A 7,526-nucleotide genomic window follows, 5' to 3' on the forward strand; every position below is an offset into this window, starting at 1 on the left:
ATGTGTGTGTGTGTATATTTTTTTAAGAGACTTTGGAATCTTGAACAATAACAGCTTAATTTTGATTCCTTGAGAAAGCAGTGGAAAGAGTAAGGTTTTTATTTTGCTCTTTGAGGAGTCTGTGAGGAGATGAGTTTTAACTATCATCTGTAAATAATGTGAGTTATAATTGCCATCTATAAAGAAATTGAGTTTCACAATTATCTGTAAAGAGTTTACATTTAGCTGTCTTTTGGAAGAAACTGTTAAAAACTATGTCTTGAGAGAAACTGTGAGAAGACAGAAAAAAGAATGAAGAAAATTTCTTTCCTGAAAGAACTGTTTTTAATTCTTATCTTATTAATTAATAAGAAGTTGATTTTTAGGAGACTTTGACTATACTCTTGAGAGCATAATGATGAGATGTGTTTCAGAAGTGAGAAGTCAAGAGTAACAGTAATAGTTAGGGGCTGTGATCTTTCTCACAGATAAAACATAAATAATTATTTATGTCTTTGGGTTAGTATTGACTACATCTTAATACTTTGCATAGCCAGTAACTTTGATTATCTTTGAAATTTTCTTAAACATAAGAGATTAGGGACTTGGATATTTATCAGAAATGAGCAACTGCTTATAGGAAGAGGTTTTTTTCCCCAGTTTATTTAATAAGCAATATTTAGTAAACAAGAGTCAGGGTGCAGAGCTAATTGATTAATGAGTGAGGTATTAATATTTTAGTAAATAATAAGAAACTATCCAAATATACTCTTTCATTACTTTAGAATTAACATGGTAACTATGAGTTAAGTAACAGACTGAAGAGTGATTATGTCATCTAGGCTACATGTTACAGTGATTGATACCTAAACTCTGCTTCACATATACTCCGTATTTACCTGCTTGTATGCATGTTGCAACCCTATTCCAACATAGGATAAGCTTGTGGAGGACAGACACTGTCATTTTTTTTTTGTCTTTATAGTCCTAGCACCTAGAACATAGTAGGTGTTTGTTGAAACAAATATATTTCATGTGAATTTTTTGCTCTTTGTTCTGAAAAATCACTATGCATGCATAGTGTTCTTCATTGTTGTTCTTCAACAAACAAAAGTTCAATTCAGTAAAAAGGAAGGTGTTTGTTGAAACAAATATATTTCATGTGAATTTTTTGCTCTTCTGAAAAATCACTATGCATGCATAGTGTTCTTCATTGTTGTTCTTCAGTAAATAAAAATTCAATTCAGTAAAAAGGATAGTAAAGGGCCTTACTATCTCCTATGAATAAGTTTGTTATGATACTTATGTAATTCACCAAAATAATAGAAATTAGATAGGGGTATCATGTGATTAGTAAGAGGCCACAAAACTATGTTTACTGGACCATGAATCAAGTTCACAGCAACCAGGATTTATTCTATTTTAGATAATTCTTTATTGTTTTATTTGATTTTACTACTTGAAATTAGTTGGTGTTGGTTCACATCATGGAGATTCCTACATTTTAATCTAATCATTTGAGACAACAATTTGTCCTTTATTTGCCAGTACCAAGAAAGAAAAAGTGAATGGATAATAGAAATGTAAAGATTATTTTGTCACCACTTTGTCAATACTCTTTGCTCCGTAATGCCACTTTTCCAGACACTCTCTCTGTGTGTCTGTCTGTCTTTGTCTGTCTCTGTTTCTGTGTGTGTCTCTCTCTCTCTTGCTATCATGTATCATGCATCACCCAGTCCAGATCCTAGAGACTATTTACAAACTTTGAGGACATTCTTCCTCTTTTTTCAATGTGTTAAGGGCCTGGCTCACAGTATTTTTCACCCCAATTCCTGCCCTTATGCTAGAGGACTTCAACATATATGTTGATCTTCTCTCAAACACACTAACCTCTTAGCTCCTCCATATACTCACTGACAAGTGTTCCATTTCCATGACTAGGAAATCTGAAGTCTGACCATACCCTCCTATCATGCCATATTTCCCTGCACCTTCATCCTCCTCAAATCGACTCCCCAATGTTGGTGCCTTTCCTCTGAGATTACCTTTTCTCTACTCTGCATATATCTAAGTAGGTGGTTACTTACAGTCTCTCCCATTAGAATGTGAATTCCTTAAGGGCAAAGATGGTGTTTTAATCATTCTTTGTATCTCTAGCTTTTAGTGTAGTGCCTGGCACATAGTAAGTACATAATAAATGCTTATCCTCTACTTCTGAATCTCTTGTTCCTTTGTCCTATCGTGCCTTGCCAAATCCCAACTCTGAATTCATCCCACCATCTATCTCCTCAAGAACAGAGTTAGAGAAAGTGACATAATCATGCTGACTAGATTCAATGCAATAAACTTGTTATTCCATCTCAACTGGGCCTTTATAAGGTAATCCTTTTATTCCTCTTCAGTTGATTCTCTACCATACTCACTACAGCAGCAGTTCTAAGTCCCTCTCTTTTTTCCTTTAAGTCTCCCACAACACCCCCCACCCATCCTTTCTCAGCTAAGGACCTGGCCTCATACTTAATAGAGAAAATTGAGACCATCATCCAATGACCTTCTTCTGCTTTTCTCCTTGTCTCAAAACCCTTTGACTTCATCCCTCACTATTTTTTCCTTTATTCCAGTCTCTGAAGTAACCCTTCTCCTCACTAAAGTCAACCCTTCTATATATTCAGTTGATGCCATCCCTTCTGATCTTCTCCAGCAGGATATTATCCTCCCTCTCTAATATTCTATCCCTATCCCTGTCCTCCCTATGTCTACTCTTAGATAAATATGTCTAACCCTAGTTTAGTGCTTATTAAACATTTCCAAATGTACATCCCATAAGCATCTAAAACTCAAAATGTGCAAAACAGAACTCATTATCTTTTCATCAAAACCCACTCCATCTTGAGCTTCCCTGTTTCTGTTGAAGATATCACTATCCTTCTAGTCACTTGGTTTCACAAATTTGTTGTCACCCTAGACTTCTTACTCTTGTTCACCCCCTATAGCTAAATAGCTATCAAGTCTTATTGTTCCTATCCTATATTGTCTATTGGGTATGCTTTCCTCCTTTTCACTCACATAGTCAGTACACTAATTCCAAACCTCATTACCTTTCATCTGGACTATTGCAATAACATCCTATCTGGTTTCTCAGATCTCTCCCAACTCTGGTCTATCCTAAACATAACCAAAATGATTTTCCTAAAGTGCAACCCGGACCATGTCACACGATCTCTACCCCTTCCTCTTTCAGCAAACTCCACTTGCTTTGTAATACTTTTAAGATCAAATGTGATGTTCTCTGTTTGACATTTAAAGCTCTTTACAACCTGGTTCCTTATTTCTATTGTCTCTGTCACATAATGATCATCTCCCGTCACTATCCTGGACCCCTCCACTGACTATCTTCCATGCCTAGAATGCTTTTCCTCATTTTTGCCTCCCAGAATCCCTGGTTTCCTTCAAAAGTTCTATGTGCCACCAGAGATCTTTTCTAGTCTCCTTTCCCCCCTCCCTTATAGTGCCTGCTCCTTTAATTTGTATATATTTGATTTGTATATAATGTATATTTTGGTATTTGATTTGTATTTGTATTTATTGATATTTGACTTGATTTGGATTTGATTTGTATATAATGACATTTGATATAATTTGATTAATATTTGATTTGAATATAATGTATATAATGGGGGGGGCTCTGGTATACTCACAGACCCCATCAGCTTGATTGGCTGATGCACTTTCTCCATGTGGAAAATTCTAGGAAGCTTGCTTCTGTGAAAATTGTGGTGACATGTACCTTGGAGAGACTGTGGAGCACGTGTAGACGTTCTGTGACTGGTTCTGGTTGGCTAACCACATGATTGAGAGGAAGCTTTTTCAGGTGTTTGCATAGCTGAAGCTATTGGTATCTTGACGATGCCTGAGTTGACTTCAGCCCTCTTTTTGCTTCATTCACATCTGTGGGAGCCTGATGACACTTCTTATAGTACCTGGAGAGAAACTATGCTGTAAGGGGTAGGGCCTTTGGGCGTCTTACCCCTCTGAGGCCATATAGTCCCAAGAAATAGGCCTCATTCCTTAATTTTTCTGTTTACTTTTTTCCATCTTACGTGAAGGGAGTGATGTCTCTGAGCTTTGGTGTTTCACAGTTTAGAAGAGTAAGCCACAGTAATTCAGGAATTAGAATCCCTGCTAGGCTTTGTAGCCAGAACAGTATCAAGGCCATGAAAAGAAGCAACGAGTGATATGCATAAGGGACTTTCAGGACCCCAGGCTGGTGGAAGGATTTACCTGGTAGGCAAGCCACATCAGGACCAATACTACATGGAAACTGAACTAAGTTTTGAGCTTATTACTCCAGAGACCAATGTGGTCTAGGAGAGAGTATGTACTAGATTTATTGAGGGAAAAGTTGGTGATTTGTTCTTGCTATATCTTTGAAGTAAATATAAAGCTAATTGATGTTAAGTGGTTAAATGGAACTGGGGTACTAGTTACAGTACCCTAACAATAGGGAGAATACAACCAGTGGGGGAAATAGAGAAGAGACATGAGCTAAGCCCTGAGGTTTGCCTCCTGACACTCTGAACGTATGTGCAGCATCCTGGCTCTGGGAGAGGGAGTCAGAACATCCTCACTACACATGTCTATACCTACACATATGCATGTTGTCTGTCTATTTAGAATATTAGAAGGCAGGAACTGTTTTGTTTTTCTCTTTCTATACCTAATATTTAATATAGATCCTGGCATACAGTAGATACTTACTAAATGTTTGTTCATTAATTGACTAGTTGATAGAAGAAGGTAGTAAAAATTTGCTGTCTCAGGGCAGAGCCAAGCTTATATTATGTAGAAAATATACCTGAATTCCAGATTGTAATGTAAGGTACCCTGATAAAGTCCCTAGCTCCCAATTTACACTCACTGCGTTACTGCTGATGCCTAAAATTACAGCCTTAATTTTTGCCTTGAGCACGAAGGTAAAGGCATTATATCTTCCAAAATGACAAATACTTCTAGGAAAAGCAACAAATAAAAACCGTAGTAAGTCATCAGTCCTTTAGAGTAGGGGCTCTGCAACCTTTTGTGTATCACGAAGCCCCCTGGCAGTCTAGCAAAGCCTATGGCCCCCTTTTTAGAATGTTTTAAAATAATTGAACAACATGCTAAATTTCAGTTAGAGGTTAGTAAAAATAAAGATGTAATTTTTCCCCATCCATGTTCATGGATCTTCTGAAATCTCTCTGAGACCTCTAGATTAAGATGTACTGCATCTTAAGATGAGATTTTGTTTTTCAGGCCTTTTATAATGGGACAGCTATCTGAGAAAAGACTTTCACAAGGGAGAGAGAGAGTGTAGAGGGATGTCCAGGGCATGAGGAGTGTCAGTATTGGCTTTAACCAGAGGTCCTGGGCAGTATGAGGTGACTGGACATCTTGAAGAAGGACCAAAAGTATGGGGAGATGAGTACTGAAAAGATGAATCAGAACCAAGGTGTGGTCAGTTGATGGACAGCCCAGATCAAGGAATGGCAGGGACATAAGGATTTGACAGATCCACCAAAATGGGAAAGGCAACGAGGGTTAGGGGTTAGTAATAGGCAAATGGCAGAATATAAGATCAGAGACTGCAGGTTCAGGCAAAGGGCTCTAGCCCATAGGGAAATTGAGATAGGCAATGCTTAATTCCTGTCCCAGAGAAACTGAGGTCGTGGGCAGAGAATCAATTGACAAGCATTTATTAAGAACCTACTTTTATATGCTAAACTCTATGCTAGGCACTAAGGCTATAAAAACAAAAATGAAAGTCCCAGACCTCAGAGGAGTTCATATTTGAGGGAAAGGGATTGGACCTATGATTTCATTGGAATAGTGAGCGTCCAAGTGAGGAAACTCCCTTTAATGGCATGGGCTATTACCTTATCTGCAACTTTTAATCTTAGAGAGTTCCCTAGAAAACTGAAAGGGTAAGTGATTTACCCATAAATGCAAGCTAAATTTTTTTTTGTTGAGGGAGAGGGCCCTAGCAGCTTGGGGTGAAGGGGAATCAGGAAACACTTTACTTAAAAGAGTTCACTTGAGTAGAGTTTTGAAGGAAACAACTAATTATAAAGAGGTGGGAGTACATTTCAAGCATGGGGGACAAGTGCAAAGTGCAGAGCTGGGAGAATGGAGTGTCATATTTGATGGAGTTTGGATGGGGTATAGCATTTAGGAATGGAAATAATGTATAATACGGTTATAAAAATAGGTTGTGAACGACTTTAAAACCTAAATAAAGGATCTTATATTTGATCCTAGAGGCAATAGAGAGACATTGGAATTTTTTAAGTAGGGTAGTGACGTGGTCAGGCTTTCACTTTAGGAAAATTACTTTGGCATTTGTGTGAAGGATGGTCTGGAGATGGGGGAGGCTTGAAGAAGAGAGACCAATTAGGAGATTAAACACTAGTGTAGGCAAGAAGTGATAAGAATCAGAACTAGAGTGTTGGCTATGTGTGTAAATGAGAATGGATGCAACATGAAAAGAATGGATTCAAGAGATGTTGTAGAGATAAAAAATATTAAGATTTGGCAACTTTCTGGGTATGCGGGTGAATCAGAGTGAGAAGTCAAGGATGATGCTGAAGTTGAGAACCTGGGTGACTAGAAGGATGATGGTGCCTGCAACAGTAATAGGAAATTTGGAAGAGGAATGGGTTTTAGAAGGAAGAAAATAAGTTCTGTTTTGGACATGTATTTGGGCAACCAGTTCAGCAGTCAGGTGTTGATATGGCACTAGAGTTCAAGGGAAGAGATTGGGACTGGATACATAGTCATCTGTTTAGAAATGATAATTGAACTCATAGGAATTGATGGATACTTTTTTGTATAGAGAAAAAAGAGAAAAGGGCTCAGGACAGAAATTTGGTTACTAAATTTTGGGGAAGGGAGCATGATATTTATGATGATTCAGTAAAGGAGTCTGAGAATGAGTGATCAGAAAGGTAAGAGGAGAACCAAGGGAAAGCAGTATTCTAATAATTCAGAGAAGAGAAAATATCTAAGAGGGTCATCAGATTACAGATTTAGAAGTGGAAGGTAGCACAAAAGCCATGTAGTCCAGATCCTTCATTTTCCAGGGGCCAAGGTATAAGAAAAGGATAGTCCACAATGGCAAGTGCTACCAAGAGGTCAAGAAAGATGAGGATTGAGAGTATAAGTCACATGTCACATCTGTCCTTTCAGTGTTCCCTAGTGTTTGGTTATAGAATATTTTTCAGACATCCGAAATAGAAAACACAAGACACTAATCATCTAAGACAGGGAATATTTTTATTCAAAACCCATCAGATAACTGGCCTGCCTGGGTCTTAAGCAACATTTCCACATTTTAAAGAACAGTAATTGTACATTCAAGTGTATACTATTACGTACAAATTAGCTGATCAACCAAAAACTCGTCAGTGTTTGAAACACATGATTCCCTGTAAAGCAGCATCCCTGTGATACTTTAGTACTCTTCTCCTTCCTCTTCACCCTCTCCTTCAACAGAATCCACACCAACCTCCTCA

At 37.8% G+C, this 7,526-nt stretch overlaps 1 protein-coding gene across 1 annotated transcript in view; it reads right to left on the bottom strand.

Annotated features, from left to right (window-relative positions):
* The window catches only part of LOC114029767 (tubulin alpha chain-like), a 60,946-nt gene that overhangs the window by 49,716 nt on the left and 3,704 nt on the right, over positions 1–7,526 (bottom strand). The gene's annotated exons all lie outside the window — the stretch shown is intronic.

The sequence above is a fragment of the Vombatus ursinus genome, unplaced genomic scaffold (assembly GCF_900497805.2).
Source record: "Vombatus ursinus unplaced genomic scaffold, bare-nosed wombat genome assembly UNPS02014941.1, whole genome shotgun sequence".
Taxonomy (NCBI): Eukaryota; Metazoa; Chordata; class Mammalia; order Diprotodontia; family Vombatidae; genus Vombatus; species Vombatus ursinus.